This window comes from Hemitrygon akajei, chromosome 9 (assembly GCF_048418815.1).
Source record: "Hemitrygon akajei chromosome 9, sHemAka1.3, whole genome shotgun sequence".
NCBI classification, from domain to species: domain Eukaryota; kingdom Metazoa; phylum Chordata; class Chondrichthyes; order Myliobatiformes; family Dasyatidae; genus Hemitrygon; species Hemitrygon akajei.
Window position 1 is genome coordinate 11757701 of NC_133132.1, and position 22536 is coordinate 11780236.

Sequence of the window (22536 nt, forward strand, 5' to 3'; positions counted from 1 at the left end):
TGGTTCTGTCTCTCTTCCCTGTGGCAGAAAGGGTTAAATACAATATTAAACTTTCTTCACGCTTGACTGATAGTGTTTTGTCGAACCGGTTGGATTTGATTTCAGCAGAACGGCCGCTCCCTGTTCTGAGGATGTGCACGGACAGGCAGCTGCTTACGCGCAAACCCTGAGCACCAAGCCTCACAGAACAACAAACTGCACCTTCCAAATCAGTCAATCATCTGGCCTCTTCCCTGCCCAATCCAGTCCTGATGAAGGGACTCGGTCCATAACGTCGACTGTTTACACCCATCCAGAGATGCTGCCTGACCTGCTGAATTCCTCCAGCATTCCGTGTGTTGCCATGGTTACGAAAGATCCGGGTGGGGCAGTGGGCGGGATTATTTTTAAGAAACGAAACATCGTTTCCACACTTTCAGAATATTCTTGGGGAATTTAGGTGAGAACAATTCAGCTCCTGTAATATATTTCGGGTCTCTATTTCCAAACAACAAGTTGTCTCCGCATTGGATCAGCGATCAAGGAGGTATTTGCTCTGTTTTAAACCACTTCTGGCAGTGGTGCCTTTTGTTTTCCAACTGTTTCCACAGGTTATGTGAAGTTTAAGAACAACTCTAGAACTATGGCCAACTGTTTTAAAGCAAGGGTACGAATGCTGTACAGAAACATCTGTTCTGTTTTAAAAATTACTTACTTCAGACGAAAACAACTATTGTTCCCGTGTCGTTTGTGAGTGCTTTAAACTCTTCCGCTCAATGGCCAGTGGAAGCAAAGTCTTTGATTCTCTATTAAGGCCGAGATTTTTGATAAACAGCGGATTTGAAGTGTTACAAGGATGGACACGGGGGAACAAGTAATGAAATTCTAGATCAGCTCAGCAGTCTCTGCAGTAGCTGTTTCGAGGGTGCCACGTGGTCCAGTTATGCGTATTATTGTGTTGACTGGAAAACTCTGACAACTTACTTCATGTAAGTTTACTAGTATGTGAAGGAAGATTTTATTTATATGGTTAGACTGAAAACAAATGCTAAATCGATTAATGATTTACATCCGGCTTTGTGCGTTAAATGTGTGCCCCAGTTGCATTAGGGAATCGAACTTTTGACTCATTCGGTGAACTGGCCAGCATGGTACGGGACCGTGGGACGTGCTCCCCGTTCCCTGTTACTGATTCTGTCTCTCCATCTACCGCGCGCAACAGCGCACCACCTCGCCCACTGCCCATGCGCGTCCTTTCGCGGAGTACCGTCACCCTCGCGCTCCCGGCCTGTCGTTGGACGATTTAATCATGCTGCGCGCTCCCGGCATCTGTCAAATACCTGTCGTGAAATGACGTGATCATACTTGTCTCCTATTGGTGAAAGCAAACGCCAATTTAGCACAGCAGCCAAAGCGGATATGGGGTACGTCATTAAGGTGTTCCCTCCCGTAGATCCTGCCACATGTTTACTATCCTGACTCCCGGGAAAGATTCAATAAGCTTATTTTTTAATGTAACTCTTCCTCGCCAAGGAGTTTGCGGAGTTGTAAGGGCGACGGATTGAAGTGGGAGAACAGGATGCTTATCTCCTCGGAACAAGTGAGGATGAAGAAAGCTTCAGTATATTTGTAGCAGACACCGGTAAAGTGTTGACCTGCAAGTGCAGTGAGGGGTAATTTTGTGAGCAAGGAATGATCTTGCTGTATGATACTGGAGCTGGAGGGACGCGCTGGCTGATTTCTGCTTGAGGTGTCTGGGTCCACACCGTTGAAGTCTTTAGAATAGTCAATGAAGCATAGATAAATAATTTTCTGGAATTCTCTCGATTTCTCCATTTTCCAGCTTAGGTTAGCAATTTCGTCTCCGGTGCCTCTACCTCTTCTAAAACCAGTTTGTACATCCGGCTGTTGTCGTTCCATATATTGCTGCAGTCTTGCTTGCATAATCTTTAGCATTAACTTGCTAGCATATGAAATTAGTGAAAATGTTCTTTAATTTGAACATTCGGTTACATTACTCTTCTTGGGAATTGGGATATAAACTTTTTTTTACAGTCTAAAGGCCATTGTTGGGCTTTCCAGATCTTGTGGCAAATTGCATGCAAAACTTTTGCAGGATCACCTTTTAAAGTTGTAAACAATTGAGCTGAAATCCTGTCACAACCTGCAGCCTTATTATTGGCAATGTTTTCTATCGCCCATTCGACGTCACCTTCCAGGATGTCCGTATTTCGATCAATGAATTTCATTGCAAGTGTCCTTGCTGTTGGGATCTTTCCTGTACAATGCTTCAGTGTATTCCTGCCATCGCTTTTTGATGTCTTCTGTTTCTGTAAGGTCCTTCCCATCTTTGTCTTTTAATTTCCTTATCTTTGCATGAAAGGAGACTGAGCAGCAACCTTACAGAAGTGTTTTAAATTTGAAGGGCAGAGTAACTGACTCACTCCGTTTTCTTTGTGTAATTCAGATCATTGCCGGCAGGCGGTTCTTCCACCCGGACAGCAGACGACAATCAATCAACGTCAGTCAGAGTCAGAATGGATACAGGTATGTCACTGGGCTCTTTCTCATTAAAACTTTGTCCTTATGGTACACGTGTAGTCAAATCTGCAATAGTTCACAGGAATAAACTTGGGCGCTAAAGGGGCACAGAAAAAGTGTCATTAAACAGGGTCATTGATCCTGCTGGTAAAGTGACCTTGAGCACTGGAACAATTCACCAGGTTCCAGCGCAGGGACCCAAGAATGGGAATGGTCGAATCACTCCACTCACCGTGCAGATCTTCACCTGAGTGGAAGGAGAAAGAGCTCCTGAATAAGGTGGGTGTGGGCGAAATTCAGACAGAAATACAGCAACGGGCAAAGTAAAAGTCCAGGGAACAGTCAGAATTTCTGTCAGTATTTGATACATCCTGATGTACCAAATGCCTCTGACAGCCAGTGAGAGAAACAAATGTTGTTTTCTCTTTTGCAGGGGCAATGGTGAGTTCTCCCCAGATTTTCGGGTTGTTCCACAATGAAGGTGAGGGGAGTTTCCGGTGTCGGTTTTCTGTGGCCGAGTTAAAGAATGTTACATTGTGGGAGAACGGGCTGGTTGCGGGAGACAGTGAAAGGGAGAAATTTTAAGCAGGGAATCTGAGTGTGCCACCGAGGCAATGAATGTCCTTGGCGAATAAGATTAAAGTAAATCAAGACGGTAAGTAGAAAGTAAAAATGGTGGGGGAGCTCAGCAGGTCAGGCAGTAACGAAAGACGGAAATGAACAATTGACGTTGCAGTTTGAGGAATCTTCAGTGGAGACTTTGTGCATTGATTTCAATGTTGTCTTGCTCACATAAAGTAGAGTGAGGACTGGAGGAGCGTTCTTCTGGCTGAAGGTCTGTGACCAATAGTCTCCACAAGGATCAATTGTATGTAATTCGTAAAACCACATAGGTGGACTGACTGGTCGACTTACGGGTTCGGCGGAGTTGAGTAAATTTGGGACTGTTGTCAAAGTGTTCAACACTCAATTAAAAATATAAACGGAGTCACCAAGTACAGTTAAATTGGGCAAATGTGAGAAGTTTCACGTTGGGAGATCAAGTTCGTGAGCAATGTGCATAGTGGATGCTAGCACCGTTAGGAAGATTGATGTACTGACGGGTCTTGCGATAAATATGCATTCCTCCATGAAAGTGGCGATACAATTGGTAGTGTGCTAACGACGAGTGGAGCTAAGAGTAGGTATATTTGAAAGTTCTGCTGTAGCTGGATGAATTTTGGTTAAGAGACAATTTCAGTATTGTGTGCAGATCTGGCAACCACATCACGAGAATGATTTTGAGGGTGCAGATGATTACATTGTATTGGCTTCCAGGAGAGGTCGATCAAGCTTGGCTTGCTTTCTCTGGAGCGTCGGAGACTGAGGCCTTATCTCAGAGAATTCATAAATTTATGAGAGGTATAGCAGAATTCGATAGTCTGTGACTCGGTGCAAATATCGAGCTCTGGAGTGAATAAGTTTAAAGCTAATGGGGAAGTTTAAAGGGGATTTAGGATGCAGGTTTTCCGCAGAGAGTGATCGGTGTCTGGGATGAGAAGCCGAGGGAGGGACTGGAAGAGATACTTTGCATCTTCTGAGTGGTGTTTTTAAACTCATGAGTAGGATGGGAAAGGAGGAATATTGACCATGTTCCTGAAGATGGGATTGGTTTAATTTGTCATCGTGTCCGCCTTACGCATGTTACACTATACTATTCTGTTCTATGACTGACTGCAGATCTGAACCCTGCAATCTCCGCCTTCCTGTCAAATTGTGAGGATCATCAACTGTTCCAGTTAACAAGATTCTACATGGAGCGTCTGGAGCAGGCGATTGAGGAAGGTGTGGAGGGAGTCGGATTCATGTTAATGGGCGAGGATCACTTCACCGGGCGAGAGTATCACGTAAGTGGAAGAAACTTCTGGCCTATGAAAATCCTGCAATGCTTGTGGTCAACATCAAGAAACGAATTTTCGTTTGCAGAAACACAGAACCTTTATTCACCGATACAAGCCTCTATCCAGTTTGCTGAACATATTCAGTTCTGGACAGAGTAGGATACAGACAATAAAGGAGAGGTGAATTTAGTAATGTAACACTTAACGGACATTATAAATGGACAGAGAACCACTTTACACCACTCAGTCTGACATCACATCATGTTCCGAATGCTCGACCTTAATGGCCATTCACCAATCTGTGTTCTCCACGTGTTCACCAAACACGAGGAAATATGCAGATGCTGGAAATTCAAACAATGCACACAAGTTGCTGGTGGAACACAGCAGACCAGGCAACATCTATAAGAAGAAGCATTGTCGACGTTTCGGGCCGAGACCCTTCGTCCTGGTCTGCTGTGTTCCACCAGCATTTTGTATGTATTGTTCTCCTAATTACCCCCGGGTTTCCCAAAGGTTAAACATATAGTGACTTATTTCTCAAATCATTTTTCGAGTCAACATTCAACCCTATCGTTAATTGACCAAGTAGTACTGAATACCGTCTGTGTTGAACTGCTGACCTTTTTTTAAATCAATATGCCAACATGCCCCATGGTTCTGTCACCTTCTTTTTCTTGTGACTGTTTCATTTTGAGTTGGTAATTACCACAGCATATACTGTTAACACTGAGAAGTGCAAAATTAGTATCACTGAAAATATTCCAAGAATCTACAGCTAACACAGAATTACAACGAAACTGCTTTCCAATGGTTCTCGTGCTACTGGAGTTCATTCACTTATTGCCACCCAGACTGAATTTTAGTGAAGAGCCACACGCCATACTAAACTCCGTATTCCACGTGAGGCAGCTGACAAGTTAAGCCCGAACTTCTTTCTCAACATTACCACCAGTTGGCTTTGGACTCTCACACGTGCACAGAAGTCCAGAATTTGCTGTCTGTTCCAGCTGTAGCTGACAGTAGATCCATCATGGAGCCTTGCAGTAAAGTGTGAACCTGATGCTGTTCACAAGGAATTACCCCAGGGAAAATGAACAGTGACCCTGCCATAGGTCAACATATTCATAATCATTGAACTCTACATCAACTAGCTCTTCGGCCCATCTAGTCCACACCGACCTATTATATGCCTGGACCCATTGATCTGCACACCGACAAGAGACATCCTTACCCTCTCATTCATGTACTTATCCAAGTTGTTCTTAAATCGAATGAACATGCACCATTTCCGATGGCAACACTTTCCACAAGCCTCTGAGCGAAGAAGCTCCCCCTCATATTCCTTCTCACCGTTCATCCTTAACGCATGTTCTCCAATTCTGTTCCCACCCAATCTCAGTAATAGATGCCTGTTCTCATATGCGCTATCTTTAAATTTTATAAAGTTGTATAACTGTCAGTACCTCCAGTTGAACTATGTATTTTTCTGTGTTTTCCTCGCTGCCAGTCTGTGGTTTTGTATTGCCATGTCCCCGCTCCTGCTCTACTCCGACCCCTGTATCGCTGAGTACTCCGTCTCTCATCTGTTTCTCATTATTACCTGTATTGCTGCCTCTTGTGTCTCATTGTGCTCCACCTATCATCTGCCTCTCTGTTTATTGCTCAGTCTATTTCAGTCCTGTGTTTTCACCTGTTTGTTGCCAGATTGTGGATTGTGCCAGTGAATTTTCCAGGGACGTTGCTGCATTCATATCTGTACTCTGTCCGTCTGAATATTGACTCTACCTGTTTCCCAATTCTGGTTTTTAGATTTCTCTGGATGTTTTGATCTCTGACTGAACTTTGACACCGGTTTTGTTTGTACCGCAGGATTTGTTACTCAATTAATATCACTGTGTGCACAGTACTGGGTCCGCGATTGGATCCCTGCTCTACGGTCCTGACAATATCGTTATCACATCTCGCCTGATCCTCCTACACTCTACGGAATAAAGTCCTAACCTATTTCTCTATATCTCAGGACCTCAAAACCTGGTAATATCATGTATTTTTTCTTCTGCACTCTTTAAATATTACTGATACCCTTCCGAGATGTATGTGCTCACATTGTTCCAATTATGCCTTCTGCAACATCAATTTCGACATAATATCCCAACTTCTGTATTCAATATTTTGATTTATTGTCCCAATTCCTAAAAGTATTACAAAGCCATCTACCTTCGACTACACTTTCAAGAAATTTTGGATCTGTATTGCCTGATATCTTGGTTTACCGCACCGCCTAATGTCCTACCATTAAATGTCTTAGTGCTATCGTGGCTTGTCCTCAAAAAGTGCAACACCTCACACTTGTCTTCATTAAATTTTACCCAGCAATTTACATTCCACACTTTTTCCAGCTGTTCCGAGTCCTGCTGCAAGCTCTGATAACATTCCTCCGTGTGACTACCTTGGTATCATCCACCTTGGCTGATCCAGTTTACCACATTATCATCCAGAGCGATGCTATATATGACAAACAACACCAGACCCAGTACAGATCCCTGAATTACACCACTAGCCATAAACCTACAGTCAGTGAAGCAAACCTCTACTACCTCTCATAGCTTCCCTCACGTATCCAATATCTGAACCAACTTACTACATTGTCATGAATGCCAGACGATCTAATCGTATTGACCAAGCTCTCATGAGGGACCTTGTCAAAGGCCTTGCTGAAGTCCAATTCACTGACTTACTTTCATTACCTGCTTGGTAAATTCCTCGAGGGTATATACGATTGGTTCGACAGAATATACTAGGTACAAATCAGTGTTGACTTTCCCTAATCAATCCTTCCCCATCCAAATACTCATATCCAGTCCCTTAGAATACCTGCAAATAACTTTATCACCACTGTGTCAGGCTCAGCAGCCTTCAATTCCCGGGCTTATTTTTATAGCCTTTACAAACTGCAGAACAACATTAGCTATCCTCAAACACTTCCACATCTAACCTTTTAAATATCTTTGCTGGAGCTCCTGCAATATCTGACAAGACGCGAAGGAAAACTCTGGGCATATATCCACTGTAATCTGCCTCAAGACAGAAACACCTCCTCTTTAATCTGTATAGAGTCCATGATCTCACTGCTGTTTTGCTTCAATCTAAATACCCTGCATGTACCCTGATGAATATAAATGCAAGAACTTCATTTAAAATCTCCCCCACCGTTTTGAGATTCATGCATAAAGTCTTACTCTGAACTTCAAGGGGACCAGTTTTTCCATTGGTATACTTTTGTTCTGAATATGTTTGATGAACAGTTTGGGGTTCTCTTTTTCCTTGTCTGCTAGAGCAAACTCATGCTGTACTTTAGCCCTCCTGATTTCCTGCTTTAGTAACTGTTGCATTTGTTGTACCCATCAAGTACCTCATTTGATCCTTCGATCCTGTGATGCGCTCAGGGTCTCGATATCTCTCAAAAACCAAGGTTCCCTAAACAGGTTATCCTTGACTTTTATTCTGTCAGGAACATTCAAAGTCTGAACTTGCGATCATTTTTGTATTGTACTCTCAAAATATCAGTTTTGAATGCATCACACTTAGTAAGCACATCTGTTACCAGAAAACAACCAGTTCCAATCCACTTTCTTTAATCCTTCTGATACCATCAAAATTGGCCTTTCTCCAATTTAAATTATTGACCCTATGACCAGACCAACCCTTTTCCATAATGATCTTTACACTGACGGCATTATGCTCACCAGATCCAAAGTGTTCCCCTGCACACACCTCTATCACCTGCCCTGTCTTGATCACTTACAGAACTCTAGGTATGTACTGTCTATAGTTATGACCTCATTATATTGATTACAGAAACGTCCCTGGACATATTTGTCCAACACTATCCCATCCAGCCCATGAAAATGAGTGTCCCGGTAGATAAATGGAAAATTAAAATTATCTACCATATGAACCTTGTGTTTCTTACGACTGTTTGTGATCTCTCGGCAACTTTGATCCTCTAAATCCCATTGACTGTTGGGTGCTCTACAATATAATACACCTAACGTGGTCATCTTATTCCGTAGTTTCACCAATGTAGTCTCAGTGGACCGGATATTAATTTTGTCCCAACTGCACAATGCAGTGACATTTTCTTTAACATGTTATACCACCCCTCCTTCGTTAATTCCCTCTCGCTCTATCGAATCGTGTCTAACGCAATGGAACCCTGGAATGTCGAGCTTTCAGTCCTGTACCTCCTCCAACCAAATCACCTCAATGGTTTCAATGTTGTAAGTTATCATGCTGATCCATGCTCTAAGCGCATCTGCTTTTCCTACAACACTCCTTGCATTGAAATACTACTGTAGCCCCCTGGTAAGCCTCAGGCTCGCTCAGCTCGCTTTCGAATAGGGGAAGCGACCTTCGGCCCCGCCAAACTGGGTTTCAGTTTGTGTAGATGTTCTGTGATGTCCCCACCACGCCAAATAACAGACAGTACATCAAATACGATTAAATGATTACACTTTATAGATCTTACTGGAACTATATACTTAATAGAGATACAATATAAAAGGGAAAAGTAAAAGGCGCTAAACTTATCAAAGTTCAACCTCTTCGTGCACAACAGTCGGAGCTCAATTAACGGAGTCTTCTTTCCACCATTCGATCCCCTCCGCTTTCCTCGACCCACCGCCTGGGACAAACCACAGTGGTCGATCAGACGCTCCACATGAGTCTGTCCTCGTCTCCTCTCCTTGCCGAAGGCCCTAAGCCTCGGATTCCCGCTCAGGGTCCGTCCCATCTCCCAGCTTACAAAATCGCGACCCCTCTCTCTCTCTCTCTGTCCCCATCGCGCCTTCTCCCCACAGCCCGCGAAAACAACAGCTTACAGACACACAATAAAGAATAAAGTCTTACCCAATTGGTTAGCAAATGAATTTAATTCTCGTTGTCATTAATTATAACCCAAACAAACTGCGAGACAGAAGCACTTTCTCAGCAGTTAACATAACAAAGAAGCCAATATTATTGTTGACATAACAAAGAAGCCATTATATTAGCCTTAGCAGTAACATGAAAGAAGAAACCCTTAGACTACATATTATGGAGCATTAGTTTCACCATGCTCATCTTTTAGTTTCCTGACTCTATAAGTCGGCTTAACGACATCTTTCCCGCACAACCACTCCATTATTCATTGTGGTTTCTCATCTACTTGCAACTCAAGTTTAATACCTCCCCCTCCCCATGCAACGCTGACAACCCTTCCCGCAATTCTATCATCCTCCTCCGGTTGTGGTGCAAAACGACCACATCTGTCCAGGTCCCATCATCTTTGGAAAAGCGCCCAATTATCCAGATATCTGAAGCCCTGCATAATGCACCATCTAATCAGCCTCACGATAGACTGTATTATTGTCCTATTTCAGGCTGCACTAGCACGTGGCACAGGTAGCAGTCCTGAAAGCACAATCACGGAGGTCGCGCCCTTTAGCTTAGCAGCTAACTTCATGAACTCACTTTGCAGGACCTCATCAAACTTCCTACACTTTTCATTGCTACCGACGAGGACCCCGACCTCTGGCTGCTCGGCCTGCCCTTAAGATAGTTTCAGATATGATGGGAGACATCCCTGCCCTCCACAACACACCATCCAAAGATCTTGTTCTCGACAGTAGGATCTCCAGGTTGTTCTCCGAACCACTGAATTCCCACTGTAAATGCAGCTCACTTCTTCACACCCCTTCCGAGTCACAAACCAAACTGAATGCCAGAGGCATAATCGCCGTTTATCTGCTGTTAGTTTATTCCTCACAATAGTAAGCCTTATACCTGTTATAGAGGGATTCTTGCATTGAGGCATTCGGATGCCCCCTCCTGACGGTCACCCAGTTACCTGTGTCCTGCGCCTTGGATACAGCTCCATCCCTGCATAGCCTTCCAGGCCTGCATAGCCTGAGCAATCCCGGGTTCACCCAGCTGCAGCCCCAATTCCACAGACCAGTCTGTCAGTCAACCTCTCAGCCTCCCGATTGATCCCGGGTTCACCCAGTTCCAGCTCCAGTTCTTCAGCACAGTCTGTCAATCAATCTCTCAGCCTCCCGAGTGATCCGGGGTACACCCAGCTCCAGCCCCAATTCCATAGCCCAGTCTGTCAGTCAACGTCTCAGCCTCCTGAGTGATCCCGGGTTCACCCAGCTTCAGCCCCAATTCCTCAACCCAGTCTATCAGTCAACCTCTCAGCCTCCCGAGTGATCCGGGGTTCACCCAGCTCCAGCTCCAATTCCATAGCCCAGTCTATCAGTCAACCTCTCAGCCTCCCGAGTGACCCCGTGTGCACCCAGTTCCAGCTCCAGTTCCTCAGCACAGTCTGTCAATCAACCTCTCAGCCTCCTGAGTGATCCCGGGTTCACCCAGCTCCAGCCCCAATTCCTCAACCCAGTCTATCAGTCAACCTCTCAGCCTCCCGAGTGATCCGGGGTTCACCCAGCTCCAGCTCCAATTCCATAGCCCAGTCTATCAGTCAACCTCTCAGCCTCCCGAGTGACCCCGTGTGCACCCAGTTCCAGCTCCAGTTCCTCAGCACAGTCTGTCAATCAACCTCTCAGCCTCCCGAGTGATCCGGGGTACACCCAGCTCCAGCCCCAATTCCATAGCCCAGTCTGTCAATCAACCTCTCAGCCTCCCGAGTGATCCCGGGTTCACCCAGCTCCAGCTCCAATTCCATAGCCCAGTCTATCAGTCAACCACTCAGCCTCCCGAGTGATCCCGTGTGCACCCAGTTCCAGCTCCAGTTCTTCAGCACAGTCTGTAAGAAGCTGCAGCCGGATGAAATTCCTGAACGTGCAGTTGTCAGGGACATTGGGCGTCTCCTTGCCTTGTCACACCCTTTAGGAAGAGCATTCCACTATTCTGCTTGACATTCCCCTTATTCTAACCGTGAAAAATAGAACGGAAAATACTACCCAATATTTACCTATAGCCTCCGCCTCTCCTCACGGAATCATCTCTGACACAAAGCCTTAACTCCCCACTTTATCTCTAGCTCACTCACACTATGTTTGCTCCGCTTAAACCTTGCCAAGTGGATAATTCCCCGCAATCTGTGGCGTTCAAAAAGTCCCGACTGACACCGCTCACTTAGAAAAAAAATCTTTCCCCCGCTATGAACACTTCAATGGCTCCTAGCGATCTGTGGTGAGCAGAATGTGCTGGGTCAGTCCTGGTTCAGGGTAGATTTGTACCCTATCCTTCCGCTCCTCAATATATTCCCCATTGTTCATTACAGAGCGTGACTGAACTCGCGAAGAACGGTAACCGAGCGGGCGCTTCCAAACTCCTTCTGGGCCTGGTGATGGAGAAGGGCTCCCGGGCCCGGAGGGTAATGTGGGACTCCTTTGTTAAACTACACCACCATCTACCGAAGCTGAGCAGAATATTGAATGAAATTCGAGAACGTGGTACGGTTAACAAACACTGTGTATTACAGATGTAAATGCTGATGAAGTTACAGTATTACACAGAACAGACTTCATGCAGGTAAATCTGTTTGTACAGGTGACGGCCAGTTCGCCTACATGGACACAGAGCGGGGTTTATCTGAAGTGCCCAATGACCTGAAAGGTAAGCGATGGACCGGAAATTTCGAAGTCTTTATTTCACTCTGAGAGTCTCGTTAGTTATCTTTAAAGGCCTGCTTCGAGACTTTCAGAAACGGGGGAGACAGGTTTTTATTGCTGCAGCTGAAGGACAGGAAGGCACTTGTATTTGTCACGACATCTGGCATCTTCCGGGTCTTGGGCTATGCGTCCAGAGACCTCTATGAGATTTACAAACAGGCAATCCAGTCGGTCAAAGAGGAATCCTCGGCTTTCCCCTTTCTCTAGCGCCGAATATCTAGAGATTTGACAAAGCTGAAGGCAAACCGTTTCAGTTGGAACATCCGACTCCAGCAAGCGAATTCTCACAGCTCGGATCCAAAGTAGATCCGAGATTTGTTATTATTCCTCCATAAGAACAGAAGATCACAAGACATGGGGGCAGAATTAGGCCATTCAGCAAAACCACTCTGCTCTGCCATTCCATCATGGCTGATCCCGGATCCCACTCAACTCCATACACGTACCTTCTCACCACATCCTTTGAAGACTTGACCGATCAAGAAACAATCACCTTTCGTCTTCAATATATCTATGGTCTGTGGCAGGGCACACAACAGCGTTAGTACTCTGGCTAAAAGAAAAAAAAGTCTCCTTACATGTTCTAAAAGATGGCCCATCAATTTTGAGGTTGTGCCCTCCAGTTCTTGATACCCCCACCATAGGAAATATCCTCTCCATATCCATTCTATCTGGTCTTTTCAAGTATATCACCCCGCATTCTTCTAAATTCCAGTGAGTACAGGCCCAAAGTTCCCAAAATGCTCTTCGGATGTTCACCCCTTCATTCCCGAAATCAACCTTGTGAATCTCCTCTGGACTCTCTTCAATGACAACATATCTTTTCTGAGACATGGGGACATAAACTGTTGACAATACTCCAAAGGAGAACTGACTACAGTCTTATGAAAGCTCAGCATCATCTCCTTGCTTGTGATTTCGAGTCCCCTTGAAATAAATGCCAACATTGCACTTGCCTTCTTTACCACAAACTCAAGCTGTAAATTAACCTTGTGGGAATCTTGCACGAGGACTCCCAAGTCATCCCATTTCGATAATGGTCTGCATTATTGTTCCTTTTACCAAAATATATTATCATATATTTCCCAACACTGTATTCCATCTGCCACTTATTGTCCACTCTTCCAATTTGTCTTGGTCCTGCTGCAATCGCATTGCTTTCTCAGCACTGCCTACCTCTCCATGTATCTTCGTATCGTCCGCAATCTTCGCCACAATGCCATCAATTACATTATCTAAATCATTCGCAAACAATGTGAAAAGTGGTGGTCCCAATACTGACAACTGAGGAACCCCACTAGTAATTGGCAGCCAATATTAAAAGGTCCTTTTGATTCTTACTCGCTGCCTTCTACCTGTCAGCCATTCCGCTACTCATGCCAGTACCTTTCCTGTAACGCCATAGGTGGCAACGTATCAAATATCTACTGAAAGTCTAAGTAAATGGCATCCACCGACTCTCCTTTGTCCAACCTGCTTGTTACCTCCACGATTTGTTAGTCATGACTTTCCTTTACAGAAACCATGCTGACTTTGACTTATTTTTTATTAGTCTCTAAGTACCTCGAAACCTCAAACTTAATAATAGAATCCAACACTTTCCCAACCACTGAGGCTTGGCTAACTGGCCCATAAATTCCTTTCTTTCTCCTTCCTCCCTTCTTAAAGAGTGGAGTAACATTTGCAATCCTCCACTCCTCCGGGACAATGCCAGGATCAAGTGATCCTTGAAAGATCATGACCAATGCATTCGTCATCTCTCCAGCAACATCTCTTCGGACTTGGGAAGTAGTCCATCTAGAGCAGTGACTTACCCATCTTAAGAGCTTTCAGTATGCGGGGCACTTTTTCTTTTGTAATAGCAGTGGCACTCATTTCCACTGCCCGTCACTCACGGACAAAAGCACGCTGTACGGTGAAGACATATGCAAAGTACCCATTAAGTTCATCAGTCATTTCTTTGTCCCCCATCACAGACCCTCCCGCATCATTTTCCAGTTCTCCGATATCAACTCTCACTTCCCTTTTACTCTTTATAAAAGTGTTTATTATCCTGCTTTATATTATTGGCTTGCCTGCCCTCATATACAGTCTTTTCTTTTCTTATAGCTTTTCAGCTGCCTTTTGTTGGATTTTTAAAAAATTCCATTCATCCACCTTTCCACTCAATTTTGCTATCTTATATGACCTTTTGGCTTTTATTCAGTATTTAACTGTCTTTGTCAACCATGCTTGACTACCCCTGCCATCTGAGAACTTCTTCCTCTGTGTGAAATGACTATCCTATATTGACCTATTCCCAGAAACTTAGAAACATGGAAAAACATAGAAAACATGCAGCACAATACAAGCCCTTCGGTTCACAATGCTGTGTCGAACATGTACTTACTTTAGAAATTACCTAGGGCTAACCATAGTCCTCTATGTTTCTAAGCTTCATGCACCTATCCGGCAGCCTATTCCACACTCACCACTCTCTGCGTAAAAATAAAACTTACCGAGGCATCTCCGCTGTACCTACTTCCATGCACCTTAAATCTCTGCTGCCTTGTGTTAGACTTTTCAGCCCTTGGAATAATAGCCTCTGAAAATTCACACGATCAATCCCTCTATCAGGTATTCTCATTCTCCGTCGCTCCCCGAGAAAAGGCTAAGTTCTCTCAACCTATTCTCATAAGCCGTGCTCCCCAATCCTGGCAACAGCTTTATAAATCTCCTCTGCACCCTTTCTATAGTTTCTACATCCTTCCTGCAGTGAGATGACCAGAGCTCAGCACAGTACTCCAAGTGCAGTCTGACAGGATCCAATACAGCAGTAACACTACCTCTTGGCTCTTGCACTACTGTTGATGAAATTCAATGCACCATATGCCTTCTTAACCACAGAGTCAACGTGCGAAGCTGCCTTGAGTGTCTTTTGGACTCGAACCCAATGATCCCCCTGATCCTCCACACTGCCAACAATCTTGCCACTAATACTGCCATCACATTTTACCTACCAACATGAACCACTCCAAATTTCTTTGGGCTGAACTCCATCTGCCAAATCTCAGCCCAATTTTGCATACTATCGATGTCTCACTGTAACCTCTGTCATCACTCCACACTAACCACAACACTCAACCTTTGTGTCATCAGCAAATTTACTGACCCATCCCTCCACTTCCTCATCAAGGTCATTCTTAAAAATCACGAACAGAAGGGGTCCCAGGACAGAACCTGAGGCACACCACTTGTTGCCGAAATCCATGCAGAATATGACCCGTCTAAACCACACTTTGCCTTCTGTGAGCAAGCCAGTTCTGGATCCACAATGCAAAGTCTCTTTGGATCCCATGTCTCCTTAGTTTCGCAATATGCCTTGCATCGGGTACCTTATCAAATGTATTGCTGAAATCTATATACACTATATCTACTGCTTTACCTTCATCAATATGTTTCCTCATATCCTGAAATTATTCAATCAGTCTCGTGAAGCACGACCTGCCTTTGACAAAGCCATGCTGACTATGCCTAATCACAATATGCTTTCCAAATGTATATAAATCCTGTCTCTATAATTTCTTGGGAAATCCATACTCCCTTTCCTGAACAAGGGAAACAATCAACAATCCGCCAATCCTCCAGAACCTCTCACGTCGCCATTGATATAATAAAGATAATTGCCAGAGGCTCAGCAATCTCCTCCATCGACTCCCACTGTAGCCTGGCTTACATCTCGTCCGGTCCCGGACACTTAGGCAACTCGACTCTTACAAAAAGCTGCAGCACATCCTCTTTGTTAATGTCCATATGTTCAAGCGTTTAGTCCGCTGTAAGTCATCACTACAGTCACCAAGATCCTCTTCCATAGTGAATACTGAAGCAAAGTATTCATTCGGAACCTTTGCTTTCACCTCCGATTCCATCACTTGAATGTTCCTATTCTCTCATGTCTTATCGTTTTGCTCTTCACATTCTTGTAGAATGACTTGGGGTTTTCTTTAATCCTGCTCGCCAAGGCCTTCTCATGGCCCCTCCTGCTTCTCCTAATTTCATTCTTATGCTCTCTCCTCCTAGCCTCTTTTCTAGTATTCTAGTCCTCTATCATTACCTACTTTTTTTAAACTTTCGTAAGCTTTTCTTTTCTTCATGAATAGATTTTCAACAGCCGTTATAAACCACTGTTCCTGTACCCTGCCATCCTTTCCCTGTGTCGTTGGAACGTACCTATGCAGAACGCCACGTAAGTATCCCCTGAACATTTGCCACCTTTCTGCCGTACATTATAGGTCAGTTGTGGAGAGCGCCCTCTTCTTTGTGGTGGCGTGTTGGGGAGGAAGCATTAAGAAGAGGGACGCCTCACGTCTTAATAAGCTGGTAAGGAAGGCGGGCTCTGTCGTGGGCAAAGTACTGGAGAGTTTAACATCGGTAGCTGAGCGAAGGACGCTGAGTAGGCTACGGTCAATTATGGATAACTCTGAACATCCTCTACATAGCACCATCCAGAGACAGAGAAGCAGTTTCAGCGACTGGTTACTATCGATGCAATGCTCCTCAGACAGGATGAAGAGGTCGATACTCCCCAATGCCATTAGGCTTTACAATTCTACCGCCAGGACTTAAGAACTTTTTAAAGCTATTATTAATGCTTTTTGAGATGGTGATTTAGATGCATATCATATTTTTTTTTACTGAGTTAAGTATTGTATGTAATTAGTTTTGCTACAACAAGTGTATGGGACATTGGAAAAAAGTTGAATTTCCCCATGGGGATGAATAAAGTATCTATCTATCTATCTATCTATCTATCTATCTATCTATCTATCTATCTATCTATCTATCTATCTATCTATCTATTTCCCGGAGAACATCTGTTCCTAATTTATGCTTCCAAGTTCCTGCCCGATAGCTTCATATTTCCCCTTACTCCAAGTAAACGCTTTACAAACTTGTCTGTTCCTATCCCTCTCCAATGCTGTGGTAAAGGAGATAAAATTGTGATCACTATCTCCAAAATGATCTCCCAACGGGATAACTGACACCTGACCAGGTTCATTTCCCAATACTAGATCAGTACAGCCTCTCCTCTTGTCGGCCTATCTACATATTGTATCAGGAAACTTTTCTGAGCTCACTTAACAGCTTTCTCTAGGAAGATGCCAAAGAATATTTGGGAAATTAAAGTTTCCCAGCACAACAACCCTGTTATTATTACACCTTTCCTGAATCTGTTTCCATATCAGCTCCTTGTTACTATTAGGTTTTCTATATAAAAAAAAATCACCCAGCGGAGTTATTGATCCCATGCAGTTTCCAGATTCCACCCACAGAGACTCAGTATACAATCCTCCATAGCTTTCTCATTTTCTGTCGTGATCAACACTGCAGCACACCACCCTATCTTGGCTCCCTCCTTGTCGTTTCTGAAACATCTAAAGCCTGGCATTCCTGTAGCCGTTCATTGCTCCAAATACCCTTCTCTATCATCTGCAACCCTCCTTCTCGCACTGTCTACAAGCTTTCTCTATTTGTAAGCCACATGCCCCTTCCTCTGTCTCTTCAGTTCGGTTCCAACCACCATACAATTCTAGTTTAAACTCTCCTGAATAGCTTTAGCAAACATGCCTGCCAGGATATTGCAACCCCCCCCCCCCCCCCAGATTCAAGTCCAACGCGTCATTTTGTACAGGTCACGCCTGCCGCAGAAGAGGTCCCAATGATCCAGAAATCTGAAATCCTGACCCACCTCCAATCCCTCAGCCACGCATTTATTCCCCCACTCTCTCTATTCCTGTACTCACTGGCACGTGGCACAGACTGTAATCCCGAGATTACTACCTTTGAAATCCTACTTCTCAACCTCCTTCCTAACTCCCTGTAGTCTGTTTTCAGGACCTCCTCCCTTTTCCTACCTGTGTCATTGGTGCCAATATGTACCATGACCTCTGGCTGTTCTCCCTCCCACTGCAGGATATCGTGAACGCAATCAGAAACTTCTTGGACCCTGGCACCTGAGAGGCAAACTACCAACCGTGTTTCTTTTCTGCGTCCACACAAGCGCCTGTCTGGACCCCTATAGAGTACCCTGTCACTGCTGCCATCCTCTTCATTTCCCTACCCTTCTAAGCCACAGGATCAGACTCTATGTCAGAGGCGCGGCCACTGTTGCTTCCCCCAGGTAGTCCGCTCTCCCCAACAGTACTTTGTGTATTTATAAGTTTGTGTATTTGTTGTTAAGGGGGCAACAATTGGGGTACTGTCTCGTCCCTGACTCATGCCCTTCTTACTGCTGACTAATACCCACTTACCTGTCTCCCGGGTCCCCGGTGTAACTACCTGCCTATAGCTCTTATCTATCACCTCCTCACTCTCCCCGACCAGACGAATGTCATCGATCTGCATCTCTAGTTCCCTGTCCTGGTCGCAAGGAGCTGCAGCTCGACGTACCTGGTGTAGATGTTGTCGTCTGGGAGGCTGGAAGTCTCCCGGGCTTCCCATGTCTGACACACAGTACAGAACACTTCGTATTTCTATTTTTCACAAGTAACTTACATCGCCTCGACCCATTATCGCCGAAGCACCGTTGCGCGAAAGCCCTCCTACTCTGATTCCCTCCATTCCGTCGCCCGCTCTATGAAACTTTATCGATCTCTGCTCTGCCGCCATCTCCACTAGCAAGCTTGTCTTTCATGCTTCTGCAATTCCCTTTATTCTATTTCGATACTGATACATGTGAGTTATGCTTCTCCTTCTCAAATTGCAGCATGAATACAATCATATTATGATTACTGCCTTCTAAAGGTTCCTTTTCATTAAGCTCCCTTATATGATCTCAGTTATTATACAACACCCAGTCAAAGATAGCCTTTCCCCGAGTAATCTCAAGAACAAGCTGCTCGACAAAGCTATCTCGTAGGCATTCAATAAATTCTCTATCTTGCGTTTCAACATCTTAAATTTGTTTGATTTCCTTATTCCCCTTGCGTACTGAAGTCGTCCATTCCAATTCTGTCACTATCCTTACTACATGCCTTTTCCAGCTCCCTTTGTTATCTCAACCCCACAGCTTGGCTATCTTGATTCCCATAATGTGCTTCTTTTTACCCTTGGAGTTTCTTATCTCTACCCACAAAGATTCAACATTCTCTGACCCTATGTCACCTCTTTCTAAAGATATAATTAAATCTCTTACATTCAGAGCCACAGCAACGCCTATGTCGTCCTGCCTGTCTTTTCGATACAAAGTATAAATTTTGATGTTGAGCTTCCAAATATGGCTATCCTTCAGCCACGACTCAGTGATGCCCACATTGTCAGATCTCTAAATGTGCCAAGAGTTCGTCCAGTTTGTTCCGTATGCCACTCACATTTAAATACGGCACTTTCAGTTCTGCATCTGCGCCCTTTTGAATTTTGCCTCTATGGTACAATTCAACAGATTGCTCTATCTGCATTTGAACACAGTCATTGGCTTGTCCTTCTATATATTCATGAGATACCCATTATCTACTTGTAAATCTGCAGGTTCACCCTCAGTTCTAACTTTCTAGTTCCAATCCCCCTGTCATATTAGTTTGAAACACTCCCAGTGTTGCAAGGACAAGGCTGAGGATGAACACGGGCGTCGAGGCAGAGTCAGGAGGCGTTCTTAATGTAGTGAGCGCAGAATCGGTATCCAGGAGCGATGCTAGACTTCGAACTGATAGTCCTAAGAACCATGGAACGAGGTTACTCACACCGGAGTCGACCAACGAACCGGCAGCTCCATGTTGTGGTCACAGGGTTTTTATACTGCAGTTGCTGATGGAAAGCAGGTGTGTGTAGTTAGTGGAACCTGGGAATGATTGGAACTAAACGAGGTGATTGAGGCCCAATTCCTGAGGTGAATAGCCAGGTGGGTGATGCCAGAAGGGACCATGACAGCACCGCTCCCACAACGGGAGCCTCCAGGCGATTCTCCAGGCCTGTCTGGCTGGTCCGGATGAAAATTCTGGATAAGGGAAGCGTCTAGGATGAAGGAGCGGGGGACCCAGGAACGCTTTTCAGGACCGTACCTTTCCCAGTCTACAAGGTATTGGAGACCCCTGCCCCTACGGCGCACATCCAGTAGTCTTCGGACAGTGTATGCCGGATGGTTGTCGATGATACCGGCAGGTGGGGGAGTCTCAGCCGGGGGACACAAGGGGCTGACGAAACTGGCTTTAACTGAGACACGTGACAATTTGGGTTAATGCGCATGGACCTTGGCAGCTTTAGGCGGGCCGCAGTCGGATTGATAACCCTTTCAACCTTGAATGGTCGCAGGAAGAGAGGGGTGAGTGTCCTATGTTCCTTTTTGAGCGGGATGTCCCTGGAGGAAAGCCATACCCTCTGCCCCGGTTGGTACTCCGGCGCCGGCGTCGGTGTCGATCGGCTGTCTTTTTATTTCGATTTGTTGATCGGAGTAGGGCCGTGAGTATTTCTCCCCAAATCTTAATGCACCAATCAATATGGTCCCGAACCGACTGTACCGCAATCTCCTCTTCCTGCGCGGGGAACAGCGGGTCTGGAAATCCAAGGGAGCACTCGAACGGAGACCTCCTAGTGGCAGAGATCACCAGGGAGTTGTGGGTGTACTCAACCCACGGGAGGTGGTCGCTCCACGTCGACGGGATGTTTGCTGTTACACAACGTAGCGTCGCCTCTTGGTCTTGGTTGACCCGTTCCGTCTGCCCGTTCGTCTGGGGCTGGAAGCCGGATGACAGGCTGACCGATACACCTAAGGCTTGACAGAAGGCCTTCCATGTCTGTGAGACGAACTGGGGACATCGGTCGGAGACGATGTCCACGGGGATTCCGTGGAGGCGGAAGACGTGGCGGACGAGAAGTTCTGCGGTTTCTTGAGAGGAAGGGAGTTTAGGGAGGGCCACAAAGGGCACCGCCTTGGAGAATCGGTATACTGCGGTGAGGACAGTGGTATTTCCGCGGGAAGGGGGTAGACCGGTGAAGAAATATAGGGCGGTGTGTGACCAGGGACGACGAGGTAGAGGTAGAGGACGAAGTAGACCCGAAGGTGGTCGATGAGAGGCTTTTCCCCGGGCACAGATGAAACAAGCCGAGACATAAGAGCGGGTGTCCCACCACAAGTGCTTTCTCAGGAGAGCCAGAGTCCGATCAGTCCCGGGGTGGCAGGCGAACCGGGATGTGTGCCCCCATTGGAGAACCTGAGGCCTACCGAAGACGGGCACGTACAGGCGATCGCCGGGTCCACTTCCAGGATCGGGGTCGTCCCGCTGGGCTGCCTTTACTTTAGCCTCGAACTCCCAAGTGAGGGTGGCCACCACGCAGGATGGTGGGAGGATAGTCATCCTTGGAGTCATGCTGGCGGGAAAGCGCGTCCGGCTTCCTGTTCTTGGATCCTGGACAGTACGTGAGGGTAAACTTGAACCGTCCAGAAAACAATGCCCAACGGGCGTGGAGGGAGTTCAATTGTTTGGCGGTCTGAATATACCTCAGGTTCTTATGATCAGTCCACACCACAATCGGTGTTCTGCCCCCTCCAATCAGTGCCCCCATTCTTCCAGTGCTAGCTTGAGCGCCAGCAGTTCCTGATTCCCCACGTCGTAATTCCGCTCGACGGGGGACAGTCGGCGAGAGTAGAAGGCGCAGGGCTGAAGGTTTTTGTCCGAATTTGCACGTTGGGATAGGCCCGCTCCTACCCCGGAGTCAGAGGCGTCCACCTCAACGATGAACTGACGGGATGGGTCGGGATGGGAGCAGTGGTGAATGCTAAGTCCGCTTCGGAGTCTCAGGAAAACGGTGAGGGAGCGAGATAAGTCGGGTAAGATGGGCCGCCACTCGACTGTAGTCTCTGATGAATTTGCGGTAGAAGTTTGCAAACCCCAGGAATCGTTGAAGTTGTTTGCGGGTCGTGGGTCTAGGCCATTCCTCCACTGCCCGGATCTTCTCGGGGGTCTGCTTTTAACTGCCCGCTTTCAATGATATAGCCTAGGAAGCTAACCGAAGGGACGTGGAACTCGCATTTTTCCGCCTTTGCAAATAATTTGTTTTCCCAGTCTCTGGAGGACTTGACGGACATGGTGAACGTGATCCTGGGGGCTGCTAGAAAATATCAGGATATCATCAAGGAAAACAAATATGAACCGATTGTTAAAGTCTCTCATAACATCATTGATCAGGGTTTGGAAAACGGCGGGAGCATTGGTGAGGCGAAACGGCTTGACCAAATATTCGAACTGGCCTGGAGGTGTATTAAAGGCCGCCTTCCACTCGACCCCTCCCTCACCCTGACTAGATGGTAGGCGTTGGAAGGTCCAGCTTTGAGAAGATGGTGGCTCCATGCAGTGGCTCAAATGCCGAACTAATGAGGGGTAGAGGGTACTTGTTCTTAACTGTAATATTATTTAGGCCTCGGCAGTCGATACAAGGGCGAAGCGTCCCGTCCTTCTTTTCTACAAAGAAGAAGCCGGCGCTTACCGGGG

At 45.8% G+C, this 22536-nt stretch overlaps 1 pseudogene; it reads left to right on the forward strand.

Annotated features, from left to right (window-relative positions):
- Positions 1-429: 429 nt before the first annotated feature.
- LOC140732878 (NACHT, LRR and PYD domains-containing protein 12-like) overlaps positions 430-22536 on the forward strand; it is a 34314-nt pseudogene continuing 12207 nt past the window's right edge.